Below are 16,195 nucleotides of genomic sequence, written 5' to 3'. Positions count from 1 at the left end.
ATTAATATGTAGAATTTGGATAAGTAAAATATAGTCCAAATAAACAAGTGATTGGTACGGAGACTCCACACCACGTATTCTGCAGTGGCACGAGAAAACTAAATGGCGCAGTTTCTATCCGTTTCCCAAAACAGGGAACAGAACGCATACGATTCGAGTTCGACGACAGAGAAGCTCCTCTTTTCTCAATAATTCTTCTTCTTCTGAGCTTTCTTCCAACAGAATGGACTAAACGGTACCATTTAATGACTGAGGAACGAAGCTAGCATGAAATCAACCACGTTCCACCCATCCACTCGCGCTTCTACTCTGGACTGGAAGTTCTCTCAAGTTTTCGGTGAAAGAAGCCCCGACGACGAAATTCAAGACGGTTTGCGCTTTCTATTCTTCTATCTCCATCGAGTGGTGTTTTGTTTGCTTGCATGGTCACTGCTCCTTATGAGCAATCTTCATTATTTGTTCAAATTTAAATTTTACTTGTTTGAAACGAAATGAGGAGTAGAGGTGTTTTTCTTTTCTTTTTCAGCTGATATAATATATGCGGTTCAATTTGACAAGAGTGGTAATTACGTTGCTGTTGGAGATCGAGGCGGTCGGATTGTGATATTCGAGACAAAGGATGGAAAAGATGTGAGAATTTCTCAGTTTTATTGCAACTCGACTTCGGTCTGTTTTCATTGTTTCGCTTTCTAATGCAGAAAGCTAAGAGCAAAAAGTGAATATCTACTTAAATAAACAAGAGTTTTCCTTTTCTGACTAAGAAAGCGTATGATTTTACTTTATCCATTTCTTATTTTTTAAAAAAATTGGTGCTCTTTTGCTTTTTTAACAACTTTTGGGAGTGTAGAAATGTAAATACCACAAAGCAATTAGCCAAAGTAATAAATGAAATGGAGACGTGTTATCCAAAAGAAGAAAAGAGGATCCTTATTTGTCTTTGTAACATGTTTAATGTCTGTAATGTCCTAGGCTTGCACTGCAGCTGTATTGGTTGTTTTATGATCTTCTTTTAAAATTGCTTCATAGACTGCGGAGCAGCACTATTCCCGAAATCAACTAGAACAGTTGGATTATGTCTCTTTAAACCATCCTGAATATCAATATAAAACTGAATTTCAGTCATGAACCTGAGGTATGCTCACTTACACCTGAAACACTGTCATGTTATCATATTGTATCCATTTATAGTGGTTCTTGATGCCATGTCCCTTTTTATAGTTCGACTATTTGAAGAGTCCGGAGATTGAAGAGAAGATCAACAAACTAAAATGGTGTACAAGTCTCAATGGATCACTCTTTATCCTTTCAACCAACGATAAGACAATTAAACTGTGGAAGGTGTGGGTTCCTATGATTTCTGATAACTTCCTCTCCCATTTTTCTTTACATGAGCTACATTGAAAAATGTAAACGAAATTTTCCTGTCAGGTAAAGGATCGAAAGGTGAAAAAAGCCAGGGAAATGGATTTTCCTCGTAAATTTGTCTCTTCAGAAAATGCTCTTCTGGCTGAAAGGATTTTTTTGAATGAGCAAGACATACCATCTGTTGCTAATGGTAATAACCTAGAAGGGGAAGAGAATGTGGCTAACAATATTTTCTCATCTCAAGAATTGCATTCTAAGGTGTGTATGATGAGTATTGAGTGGACTAGGGCAGAGATCATTTAGAGGTATTGTTTTGGTATGCAAGGTTATTTACTGCCTTGTTATGTTACTAGATTGCCAGCTATGAAGACACTGCTTATGCAAGATGTAGAAGGGTGTATGCTCATGCTCATGCTCATGATTTTAATATCAATTCAATTTCGAATAACAGGTAAATCCTCCATCCAGAAATTTTATCATGTGCTTTTTGGTGTTTCCTTTTTCAACAGAAATATAATTTTTTCCTTTCCTTTTTATTTTTATAATTATTGCATACAAATGTGTTCCAGAACAGTGCTTTGGGTTCTGCATGTAGGAAGGGCATTCAACGAAGTATATAATTAAAAGTTGACAACTTTTGGCTGCATCTAAGGGAGAATATTGTTTCATAACCCTTTTGCAGCGATGGTGAGACATTTATATCTGCAGATGATCTTAGGGTAAACTTGTGGAACCTTGAAGTCACTGATCAGTCATTTAATATCGTTGACATGAATACATCAAATATGGAGGATCTTACTGGTAATGGGTGTTATTGTTGTGTTTCTTTTTATTCCAAAGTATGTTGTTTGGTGTCTTTATTTTATTTTATTTTATTTTTTGAAATTCAATTTTTCGTTGTTTGTCTCCACATTTTGTAGCTAAATGTACTGAATTTACTTTTGTTATAAATGAGTTAAATATAGTGAGCGGAGGAAACCAATAAGATAGATGACTAGTTTATATTTCTCATTCCTTGGTTGAATCATAGTTAAGGTCTGGCCTAGTTGTGAAGCTCCCTTATCTGTTGTTCCAATGCAATTGATGTCAAATAATTTTCATTTCCTTTTGATAAGGCAGCCTTCCTATATTGTGACATCCTTACCTATGCTTTGACTTATGACTAAGACCCTTTTTATTTTTATCCTACTGTTTTTAACCCATTTTTTCTCAATCTTGTTTACTTTTGTTCAGAGGTCATAACGTCAGCTGAGTTCCATCCAACTCATTGTAACCTACTTTCATATAGCAGCTCAAGAGGTTTTATTCGTCTAGTTGACATGCAACAATCAGCATTATGCTATTTCAATGCAATGATGTGAGTTGTGGGTCCTCTTTCTTCCTCGCAGTTCTTTAGTTATCATGACCATTGACTTATGTTACCATCAAACATGGAATGGAGGTTTCAAATACTCATTATCTTTGGTTTCTGTTATACAGATTTCAGGATGAACAATGTCCTGGGTCACGTTCATTCCTTACCGAGATTGTTGCTTCCATATCTGATATAAAGTTTTCAGTTGATGGACGGCACATCTTAAGCCGTGACTATATGAACCTTAAGGTACCTAACCTAGACTGAAAATTACTCATTAAATATGAAATGCGATTTTCTAGGTAATTTCATCCAAACTCAAATTAGTGTTTTCTATGACTTCTTTGTTTTCTCTGATTTTGTTGACATTGTATTTTTTTTCAACACGTTTACTTATTCTTTGAAACATTTTTCTTTTGAATAAATAAGGTAAGATGCTATGTTTTTTAGTTTTAGTTCAATTTTAGGCTTTTGGGTTCGGGAAAGAGGAGGCATTCCAGAGAAATTCTCTGATCCTGTCTATTTTTTGTCATGGTTTCTTGTTTCCCCCCGGAACTCTGCCTACATATTGTTCTAAATTCCTAAGTTCTAGTGATAATAATATGAACAGATCACTGATCAGCGAGTACATCAAATTCTGGATATCATAATAGTATGAAAAGATGCATGAAACATGGTGATGGGGATACCATTTTTCTGAATTCAAATAACGTGCTTATGTCTTCTATTAACCAATGATTTCATTTTATGTTTCAGCTATGGGATGTCGTATGGATTCTTCACCAGTTGCAACATTCAAGATTCATGAACACTTACGCCCAAATGTAAGTGCATATCCTTCTAGTGCCTGTTTATATTAAGATGACTCAAGTGGAAACTCATGAATGATAGATGAGTACTTTTGTCTTGTATTATCTGTCTTTCTGGAACTTGCAATCTCTCTCTCTCTCTCTTTTTTTTTTTTTTTTTTTTTTTTTTTTTGCATGAATGATTTGTATTATACATCCAAAGAAAACAGAAAACTTGCAATCTCATTTTAATAGGTTGTTCATTGACAGACTGGCCTACTTGCTTTTCTTGATGATGGTATTTTCACTAAGCATTCATACTTAGCTCAGTGCAAAGAGCAAAACACACTGACCCCATTTAACAGAAAAATTAACTTCTATGCACAGGGTTCAATCTTTTTGTTATAAATCGTGTTAGTATTTCCTGTACATTGGCATATTTGCTTATCTTGATAGTATTGTTCAGTAAGAAGCCGGCTTAGCTTAGTAGCAAGAGAAGATGTCAAATGGTTAACATTAAGTTCCTTTCTTTGTGGATGCTTGCTGTCCAGAGCTGTAGAAGTTGTCACTCTCTTATCTCTATATTTTTTTTCTCATCACGTTACATGTTTCTAAGTCATCAATTGAGTTGTGATATGTCGAAAGCAAAATAGCCCACACATCTTAAGAAAGAAGACACTTACATATGACAGATCATTGGTGCTGTCATGACCTTAAGATCTATTTCGTTAATCCCTTCATGCCACGCAAACACACAAAGGAGTTGGCATGCAACTACACACACAGTGAAATAAAATGAACAATGGATTTGGTGGTGCTAGAGTCCAGAGACCATTGACCAACTTAAGCATGTTTTGGATATTAGACAATCTCGTGTTATTGGTAAACTTAACCTGCTACTTGGTTTGTCATTTGTCTTGACATACTTGTTTGACGCATGTTCTGCAAACAAATGTTATCTGAGTTATTTCATTTTATAATATGATAAATTTCCGATTTTTTTTATTATTAATAGGATGCAATTTGCCATGCAGTTGTATGATTTGTATAATAATGACTCCATATTTGATAAATTTGAGTGCTGCCTCAGTGGAGATGGACTTCATTTTGCAACATGATCTTATAGGTTATCCTACTACTTTATGGTCCACATGTTTAATTATCTAATCCTCTTAGATGCTTTTACCAAATAACTCCAGCCTCCACTGACCTAATGCAGTTGTATTGATATGAATATTTTCCTTTTGACTCAACAATCTCTTACGTATCTCTCTCATGGTGTTGGGAGTGAAGAGGGGTCTACAATAGAAGTTAACAAAGACCCAAACAGGTGGACTGATTCATTTCTTCCGTTGAGTGTTTTCAAGAGCTGTTACAATGTTTGTTAAGCCTTGGTTGCTCTTGTTTCTGACTCAACTTTCTATTTTATTCTTTCTTCTTTAATAAATAATAGTAAGCCGCTTCGAAAGGCAAGAAGATATCTCTAAGTAACCTTACCCGTGGATTTCACAGCCAAGGTATGTAGTCTCATTATCCCTCTCACATCATTGAATAACTTTATAGCATATAAATGTTGATCACATGCCTATCAACCTTCAAATGCTTCTTATTTATTTGCTATTAGCTTTCCATTGAGTTACATCATACTTTTGATTCTTCCCCATATTAAATAGGGCAAGAAAGCCCAAACATTAGGAATGAATGCCCGTGGAACACGAGCTCTAAGATGCAACATCTCTCATGGCATTCTCGCGCATACTTAATTGCTTGTGCTTCTAGAAATAGCTTGTTTTTCTACCATGAATAGTTTACCTATGTAAATGCTCTGAAAAACAAAGTACAAAATATGCATGATCAAACTCATTAGTTGGTGCAACTATTTGATTGTTGTCTTAAACTCCCGTGCCTATCATGCTAAACATGTATAGGAGAAAAGTAACATTTAAAATCACTGTTTTCATGTGATAATAATTTGTATTTTATCAATGCAAGAATTGCATATGAATAATTAATTCGAGTCACACATGTTAATACATAACATTGCACTCACACGTTGATAATACCAAACAGTGGCAGAACTTGGTGATAAAGTTTAGGGGATCAATTTAAAACTTTAAAAAACGCAGAGGTTTAAATTAAAAATTTTGAAGGACTTAGTTTATATTTTTCAAAAAAATTAGGGTTTAACTGAACTTTTTGAAAATTTGAAAGCCTAGAATTTTTAAAAATTATAGTAAAGGGTTCAATTATGAACATTCAAAAAATTTAAGTTTAATCTAAATTTCTAAAAAAAATAGAGGGCCAAATCAATTTTTTAATTAAGAATTTAAATTATAATTTTAGTATTTTTACCTAAAATTTAGATACACTATTCTCTCTTTTTTCACTTTTATTACAATGATAAAATTCATTCATATTTATAGATTTTAGTGGTTATTGGGTTGTTGACACATGTTCACATCTTAGCCATTTTTACAAATATCTAGATTCTTTAAACATATAATTTTAGACATAATATTAAATAATACAAATATCTAGATTATTTTATGGATATCTATAAACATTACTCTTTCTATATTAATCTAAAATATTCTCAAGATATATCTCATAAATGATAATTATATATTTACCTAAGTTGTATTGGATTTGAATAACAATGTTCAATCAACCTTTAACTATTTACTCTTTTAGTCATTAATTTTTTTTATTAAGCCAAAAGTGATTATAAAGTAGTATATATTCTAAGTACTCTCAACCATTTGACAATGAAAGCTTCATCACCCTTGCAGTTGTTGGTGCTCGAACTCGTGATCTCTAGGAACAACAACAATTCCTTTAACAATGTTCAATCAACCTTCAACTATTTAATCTTTTTGTCCTTAAATTTAACATAATCTTACCAAAATGCATTAAATACCTCATAAACTATCATATAAAATGCTTAAAATAAATTATAACATGTCTCCAATCCAAGTATATAACACGTATATCCATCATGTCTCATAATATACCATCATTAAAATGTATTATCCATTTGTTTTGAAACTTCATTCTCAACCCTGTTTCATTCTTATCAATAATTTTGAGCATGCAACATTATAAATAGTTCTAGAAATTTGAATGTTAATTTTTACAGTTGCATCAATAACAAAATCATAACATGTTATATAAGTATAATTAATTACCAATCCAATTAAATTAATAGATCTCTAAGACAATCAAATTTAATAACTTACCATTCTAGAAGAAACCAAATTTAGTATTTGGTATATATATTTAGGGAACCACGACCCCACTAATCTTAAGGCGTCTAGCCCCTAATACTGAATGAATTCATCCAACATATTCAAAACTGTCGCATCATGTTTCAAAAGATGCCAAGCTGAACTTCACATATCCAATGTCCTGGTTAGGATCAGATATGAAGAGGGACTAAATCATTTTAGATAAAGAAAAATTCTATTAACTGATTAAATCAAAATATTAGATTTTTTTATAATAAAAAAACACAATAAAAATGTTGGGATCCACATCGGCTTAATGGCCCCTTATCTGCTAATGTCACAAGGTAAAATGCCCAATCTAAGTCTAAGCTTCACATGTGGTGTGCGAATCGAGACCATGCTTATAAAAATATCGGGATCCACAGCTGCTTAATGGCCCCTTAACTGGCTAATGTCATAAGGTTAAATGCCCAACCCAAGTCTATACTTCACACAAGTAGTGTGCGAATCAAGATCATACGATATAAGCTAATACCACCATATACTAAATTTGTAGAAAAGGACAATCAAACACAATAAAAGTCCCCAAATTAACATAAATGTAGCAGTCAACAAAAGCTTAAAAGTGCCGAGCCACAAATAGTTCAGTGCCACGCAAAGCCCAACAAAGTAGATATTGGTTCACAATCCAATGATATATATATATATATCCAAAACGCATGATGAAGCAAACCCCCTAACAGTAAAACATAACCCTCTTTACATTTTCCTTCAGGGCAGGCAGAGGTCTCACAGCAGCACTAGCACCAGGCCCTCTTGTGCTTCGCCCACCTGCGCCGGCACCTCCACGTCCAGCAACTGTCCCACTTGTCATTGATCCACTGTCCGAGGTCTCTGGTTCCATGTAAAAACGAGCTCTGAATGCAGCAAGATGAGCATAGTACGCAGGGGGAACTGCACATTTATTGATTTCTAGGTCATTAATCACCGAAGAAATAGAAAGGAATGGGGGGAGGGGGCACAAACTAGTTTACAGGACTCAAACTCGCATTTGTATTTGGAAAAAGCCAAACAAGAACTAACCGATTGACACTGAACGTGTGCACCTTGCATATCTGCAACAAGTAAAAATAATTAGAGATGCCAAATCATACAACCTGGATCTCCGAATTCGCCTAAACAAACATGGCAGTATAAAGATCAGGGATAGAACATACGTATAGCAGAGATTGTTTGTAAGAGACTGTAATGCATCAGCTGTAAACTTGTTCTCATCCCATAGCACATGGTAATGAGCAGGACGGCTTGTTCCCTGTTTACCAAGGAGGATAAAATATTAGAAACATCTACAAAACTATAAAAGAAAACACAAAGACAAACATTTGAGTGCAGAAATGAAGAAAATCAAACCTGAATTCCAGCATGACTGCATAAGTAGAAGTCAAACTCCGTTGGATGGCAAATTTTGGAGTCAACAACTGTGCCTGAAAAGACATACAGGACAAAAATAATGATTATGCCTCGTTTATGAAATCGTAATAAATTATGAGATAATACTTACCAGGCAAAATATTCCCACTCCTGTCAACAGAACGTTTGTCATTATGATTGTTGGCAAACAACCTTGTATGGTGTCGTTTTTGTACCACGACAAATGTAACAGGAGGCTGATAATTTGGCTCCAAAGCGGCACATGCCTGAGATTAAATGAATAGAAGGCATGTGAATGCAATGCCGGGCTTTGACAATACAATTGATGTACAAATTTCTGGTTGTAATTTAGTTGACAGAAAGGGCTTACCTTACGAATAGCATCAAGTTCGTATAACAAAACTTGATAAAACTGACCTTCACTAACCCCGTCCCTGCATATAAAAATCAAATAAATTCAAAAAAAAAAACTAGAGAAAAAGGGGTAGGAGAAAACAATAGCAGAGCAGCTTGATCATACCTGTAGAATATGATGCGCTTGGCTTCTGTCCAGTGGCTCTTCGGAAAGATATTAGGAGCTCCTGTGTTACCAAAGAACAAAAGTAGGGGAAAATTAAACAGTTGAAATCTATGAAAAAGCAAATTCAAATGAGAAACACATGAAGAAAGCATACATGATCATGCCACCAGAAACGGTCCCCCTCACAGGGTCCTGCCACGTCTTGTATAAATCTTGAATGAGCTCCTGACGATGAGCTTGAGCACAAACCAGACCAGCATACTTTGTAACTTCTGGCCAATCTTGGGAGGCAACAACCTGAATGTTTTACATTTATAATTAAAATTTCAAACAAGGCAATCAGACAATAAACCACAAGCATTAAAAGCAGATAAAAAGGCATACAGCTGCAATAGAAGGGCTTGAATCCTCCCCAGGGTGAGGATGGGTAACATCAGCACCAAAAATTATAGTCGGATAGTCACTGACAAGAGGAATTCTTCGTGATATTGCATCAACAAGAACTGTATTCCTCCCACCAACCTTGACATTGATCTTCAGGGCAACATTGGCCAAATACTGTTTACTCCCTTTAAATACATGTTTAGTCAAACAGCACTGAGAAACAATACCAAGATCAGTCTCACAAATCCTTTTCAAATCACCTGCAAGGGAAATAGAAAGTTTCAGAGAAAGGTATGGGACCTTCTTAAAAGAAACAAGAAACTTAAGACAAGAAAATCTGACCATAAAGAGAACCGTTATTATCAGGAAGGATAACAATAAGCAGGTCTAGCTCTTTGTTCTGGGGCCGGAGTTTAATCATGGCATCATGATACCTTGTTTTCAAGACCTTCTCAACCTGTTCAGGACGAGCACTAATAGCAGGAAGCACTGGTTCAGGAGAGAAGGCCTGCAAATGACACAAATAAATGTTATCAGGAATTCTTTCAAAATAAAAATCATTCCACAATATCGCACCAAGATCTAGAAGACAGACATCTCAAGATAACTGAGACTCCCTTACCATGCCAGAGATATAACACATTTGTGCAAGTTCAGAACAAAACCCTCGTGCCACACTATCCTGTACTTGTCGAGAGAAACTTATGCAGATCCAGTTGTTTACAGTCCCACCATTTACCATTTTCTGCAACAAGACAATTACAAATCAGAGAATGCAAAAGATCACATTCAAGCATTTGACGCACAACATATGAACATAATTCACCTGCCATTACACACTTCACTCAAATGTGTCCATAGCACAAAGAAGGTTTACTCGTAAGGAAAACAAAATCAAAATGGCATGACATCGCAACAGATCATGGACAAACAAAAAAATAGATGACAAACTTGATAGATAACATTCACCGTACAGCCATTATAAACTATAAAATTTTATGGCAGGCTTCTGGCTAAACCTTAAACCCACCATGATCTAACAACAAAAAATCAAAATCATCAAAATATACAACGGAGTGAGCAAGAAATAAAATTCAATCTCTCTGAAGTTCAACTTGACAGATTGTAAAAACCAAAAATTAACAAATTTAGCTCATATAGTTCACTGAATACTTTGCACAAGACAAAAATACCCTTAGTTTCCTACTTGGTCTCTTCTTTCCACAAATATCTTGTAAAATTATCATGTAATCCTAAAAAAGTAGGAGGCCTAAAGTTAAAAATGTTATATGAGCTTAAATTAAATAATGTTCAGTGCATCTATTCTGACTAAGATCACACTTCTTTTCTGGCGAAGTATCTTTCTACCTTCCCTCAATCTCACATCATGTTAACCTAAATTTGCATCCCTATCTCCCAGTAACCATTTCTTTAATGTAGGATTAGGTTTCATATTTACAAACAACCTTTTGTGCCCAAATCTCAATTCTAAAACTCTGCATGCAGTTAAACCAACTTCCTTTTTACATTTAAGATTTCCATCTCTTTTCACATAGATAACCATATAATACTTATCTACTCCTCCAATAATTTGGGTGTATGCAAGAATAGTTTGATTAAAATATATTACATAGTGAGGCCACAAATTCAACAATAAAAATGTAAGAGGTACCTTATTCATCATATTCCATTGCCCAACCTGAGGAAGGCAATCCTTTTCTCTACCCGTATCATGATATTTAAGCTACATGGAGAACAAAAATTACAATCACAAATCAAAATCTGGAAGGAGTCGCATAGTTGCAGAAGAAAGTATCTGATTATTGCTAACTTACCCATGGTGCAGGCAGAATACGAGCTTCAACTGATGCAAGCTTCTCACTGATTTTAATTCCAAATTCTTTTGCATAAGGATCTTGATGATATGCATTATGCTCCACCGTCTAAACAAGGAACAAAAGAAATTAGTCCAACAATTAGAAACCATCAGTACACCTGAGAATTAGTTCAACATACTTAATGCACTGAATTTTATCCTAGAGATTACAGTTTGGCATGCACAATTAACATTTTTTACAAGCATTTTGTTGACATTCAAACCACAGATAAAGAATAAAGAAGAGAAACATCTTACATAGCATTGATGCAAGTGTTAAATAATTTGTTCACATGCAACCGACAGATAAGGGGGGGGAACTAAACATGTCATGCAGCTTTTATAAAAAAGTTGAGAAGACTAATATGTGGAATCAATCCATCAAATGCAAAACAAAAAAGCAGCGAGACTTAGGAGACAACGCAAAAGAAATAAGAAACACAAAAGGTGAAGGCAAAACAGTCATACCTTCATAATATCATATTCCCTATCCTTAGGACGCTGGCAGGTGACCTTCAGCAAAGCAGTTATCTGTCTCTCATTCAATCTCTTGGAGTACCTCTGACCCGCTACAATTTTGCATACCTATGTGAATGACAAGTCAATAGCATGCATATCCATACATCAATTACATGTGCGATCTAAAGGAATGTGGTGCATGATTTACCTCCATTGGCAAATAATTTGGTCTCTGTTGGTTCCCAACTTGTAGACATGGCCATTGGGTATGTTGAATGACAAAACCGTAAGTTTCTCGAAAGTACTCCACAACAGATTTCATTGTACCTCTTTCATCTACAGGAAAACTATAAGCAATACCACCTATTAGAGAATTAGGAATCAAACCATATATCACAAGTCACCAGGGAATCTATCACGATTTCAAAAGAATAGTATCATAGTAATAGTATACTCACGTCAGCTCCCTAGTTGCTTGTGATGTTAAACCAGATATACGATATTTTCTTCTCATGTTGCCCCGATGTGTAACTTCTACTTTGACTCTCTAAGAGCCTTTTTTATCTATTTATACAAAAAATACAATGAACATGGAATGATGGTTTACCAAGAAACAAAAACAACAATATGACAAAAGTAAAATAATACAAAATAATAGTTGTCAGAAAAGTGGCTTGTTAGCCAAGAAGAAACAATAAACAAAGATGAAAAAAGTACAAGGTAATTATATTTCCAATAAGAAAAGTTGAGAAAATCTAACCTTCACACGATCAGAATCAGATAGCGGTCTAGAAATATCACGATTTAGCAACTGTGTTACAAAATCAATAACAGGCAATGGCTCAATGAAAGCAGTTGAAGACATATCTGTCCAGAAGATAATTGTCAACATAAGAGCGTGTTTGATTAAGGGACAGAGATAAAATGCATGCACAATGTTACATTCGTAAACCACCTAAAGATGAGAAATAGACCAAAGGAAAATAGTACCAATATTCAGTGACAGTCCCATCTGTGTAGGGCGTATGCTTTGGTAAAAACCACGCCAACTTTCTAATCCCTCACCCAGATGTTGTTTTCTCCCTAGGTCAGGTGAGTAAAATGAACGGGCAACAGGACAGTACCTGTAATTATTATTAGCCATTACTTTCACATCAAATTTGTAAGGTAGAAGCAATGTTGTAAACATCTATCCAAAAAATAACCAAAATGTAGTACCTAGTAGTGGGTAGTTCACGAAGAACAATGTCAAGAACCTGAAGGGCTTCCTGAGGTGCATCAGCTTGCTTCCCTTGCAAAAAGAGGCCAAGATGGTGTAGATCAGCGCGTGCAGCAAATTTGATAGCTACTTTAAAATCACGCTCTCTTCTGCATTAAGAATCAAGAATAAAATAAGTGACGGAATATAGAAGTTAAAAAAAACAATGTCCAATACCATTCAAATATTTTCTTTCTATATTCCCCAGCACCAATCAAATCTAAGAGGAAGATCAAAGCTATTCGCTAGCCATGCATCTAGGAACCTGATTTTACGTTCTCATTTTCTGAAAAGCATTCTTGATTTCTTTTCTAGAAAACATGTTTGGTGAACCCGTCACATTTGGAAACATTTTTCTTTCTTGTTTCATATTTGAAACAATTTTTCATATTCGTTTCTAGACCATGCTTTCAATTTCAGTCACCAAACATGTTTTCATTCTTGAAATGAAAATGCAATGGACAATGTTTTCTGAAACGAAATGCAACCTTGGCAATTCCAATCCAGAACTATCTTTTCAAGTTTCTAATCACAGATCCTATGACTAAGATGATAAGGATATAATTCTTCACCTACAAAGAGAAGTAGCACAATAACAAATTAATGTTACATAAAAATAAGACAGTAGGCAACAACCTCTGCATTCCAGAACCATCATCATCATCAATAAGGGTAATCTTAAATTCCTTGGACACAAAAGGGAGAGGCCCGGCAGTGTATAGACTCTTCCTGCCATCATAAGCAGGAAGGCGCTTTCCAAGATGAGATTCTGGTATAATTTCACCAGCTGTGCCATGACAGCACGGTTCACTCCTCGTGATGCTACCTCCGGTGTGATGGTAACCTATTTCCATAGACAATGGCAATCAAGAATCTGCAGATAAATGCAAAAACAAAAAAGACACAAAAACACTAATGATAAAGGAACTCACATCATATTGGTGCAAGTCTTTATCAGGCAATTCAGCAAAGAAATGATTAGCCTTGACTATACACCTAGTGCCAGTGGAACCTTTTCCAGGTCTAAGAGGAAATCTCATTGACTTGATTGATGGAGCAACTGGTTGAATTGCTTGGCTGGCTTCTTGCTGGATGGAAAGCTGCTGAAGATGCTCTGCCAGTGGTGCCTGCTCAGGTAGCCTGGATGATGAACCTGACTCAGATGGAGCAAGCCGGGGGGTCACCTCAACTTGAGAAGGTTGGGTTGCTTGGTGCAGCTCGGGAACAGATGGGCGAGATGGTCCTCCAGGGTAAGGTCCTCCATCACGGCCACCACTGCCTCGACCACCGCTATATCCTCCATGATATCCCCTTCCTCTAGCTTGGTGGGGATCAGTAGGTCCTCCAGCATACTCACCCCTTCCACTACCTTGATGGTATTCAGGAGGTTGTGACATTCCACGACCTCGACCACCCATTCCATAACCTCCCCCCCGACCTCCTTGCTGGGACTGTGGGGCCCAACCTCTTCCCCCTGGGTAACCTCCACCTCCACCTTGTCCTTGTTGTTGAGGACGTTGGGGACCATGACCACTGCCACCACTAGTGTCATGGGACTGAGAGCTCTCACCTCCCCCACGACCACCTTGTTGGGACTGTGGAGCCCAGCCTCTTCCCCCCGTATAACCTCCACGCCCACCTTGTCCTTGTTGTTGAGGACGTTGGGGACCATGACCACTGCCACCACCAGTGTCATGGGAGTGAGATCCCTCACCTCCGCCAGAGGGAGTATCAGTTCTCTTCTTCCTAGCCATGATGATAAAACTGTAACAGAAGATAAAAGACAACAATGAGATTAACAAACAAAAGTATATGATGAAAAGAGAGGCGAGAGCAAATGCTACAACAGCGTGTTTACAAAACTAAAGAGTTTGATCCTCAATGAAAACCTAAAACCCCCTTTTCAACCAAAATATAAAACTAACAGACATCGCGTCACTATAATTTCATAGAGGGAAAATACACATACATAACAAATGATAGTGAACCTAAAAAGCCAAAAAAACAGAAACACTAACATACATATAAAAAATAATATAAGAAACCGTAAGATCGCGTCAAACCCTAGAAGAGACAAAGCAGAAAACGGAGATCTATGAAATTGTAGACAAAATACAAACGGGTGAAGTAAGATCAGTAAAAATGAGAAAAATCGACAGAAACAAAGCCAAAGAAAGTAGATCCATCAACGAGAAAGAAAAAAAACTGAAGGGCGTACAAGTTTCGACTGAAAACCGCCGGCGGAAACCGCTTATCGACTGATAATGTTAATAAAAAAATACATTATAGCAACCATTTTTAGATATAAAACAAACAAAGAAACAAACAAACAAAGGTAAAGACGTACGAATACCACTGCTCCAATCACCAGTCACTACTATGCAGAGAGAAAGAGTCGCTTCGAAAACATATAAGAGAGAGGCTGAGAGTGAAAGCCACTTTATATAGTGGAAATCGGGACACCTAGAAATATATTATAAAGGTAAATAATTATAATTAAAACCACTGGAAGGTTTATTTTGGCTTTTGTGAAAAATGATACTAGTAGTTTTTTAATCGTAAATTTATTTTATTCTTAATTAAAATGATTTAAAACAACCAGTTAAACATTTTATTACCTTTTAATCGGTTCTATTGTATTTTTTACTTTAAACTTTTAATCCTAAAATATATTTATTAATTAATATTATTTTAATTTATAAAAACATAATTAAAAAAAACTATATACTAATTATTTCAAATTAGATATTGCAAAGACTTATTATAAAATAGTTTCTCTTAATTCAATTTGTTCTATTCAAAATATTAAAATTTGAATTATAGATATTATTTAAAGAAATTATTTAAACTAATAAATAATTTATACTTAATGTATCTATTTTAATTCTTTATTATCAGTTAGAAATAACTTTTTTATAAAAAAATTTAAAACTTACATTATTTTTTATTCACACTAATTTAATTATATTTAAAATTAAAATAATATTTTTAATTCAAATATTATATTAATAAAGCTTTTGGTTAAAGCTAATTTATTTACTTTTTTATATGTGTGTGATTGTACCTTGGCTTATTAGTTTGTGTTATAATTTGATTGATATAAATGTAGAAATAAAGATTTATTTAATTTTAAACAAATATATTTGATCGATTAATTAAGTTGTTCATTTTTTTATTTTATAATATTTTTTTAAAATTTTGAGTTCCATACTTATTAAAAACACAATTCGTTTTCTTACTGTTTTATTTCCCTCATCTTTAAGATTAAAACTAAATTTAAAATTTGTCAAAAACAAAAAAATTATTTAATCTCAGGTCACATTTGTTACTTGTTTGGAATTTTACCAAGTTATTGCAACAGTAAATACGCAAAACTCTTCCAATTTTTTATTTTATTTTTGATATTTTAAAAAATGGAAAACCTTGAGAATATGGAAACCGTTTCTTTGTTTTTATGCGTATTACTGTGGAGTAAATGCTCGCTAAGTAGTTGATGCGTACGCTTGTATCCTTAATAAAGTGCCATGAATAATTGT

General features: G+C 34.9%; 2 pseudogenes; one reads left to right on the top strand and one right to left on the bottom strand.

Annotated features, from left to right (window-relative positions):
• The first annotated feature begins 181 nt into the window (after positions 1-181).
• On the top strand, positions 182-5,329 carry LOC120216205 (annotated as a pseudogene).
• A 1,970-nt stretch (positions 5,330-7,299) lies between these two features.
• LOC120216104 lies at positions 7,300-15,128 on the bottom strand (annotated as a pseudogene).
• Positions 15,129-16,195: the final 1,067 nt, after the last annotated feature.

The sequence above is a fragment of the Hibiscus syriacus genome, unplaced genomic scaffold, assembly GCF_006381635.1.
Source record: "Hibiscus syriacus cultivar Baekdansim isolate YM2019G1 unplaced genomic scaffold, ASM638163v2 tig00000002_pilon, whole genome shotgun sequence".
NCBI classification, from domain to species: Eukaryota; Viridiplantae; Streptophyta; class Magnoliopsida; order Malvales; family Malvaceae; genus Hibiscus; species Hibiscus syriacus.
The sequence above is the reverse complement of the archived record's forward strand: the minus strand, read 5'-3'. Positions and strand labels throughout refer to the sequence as shown.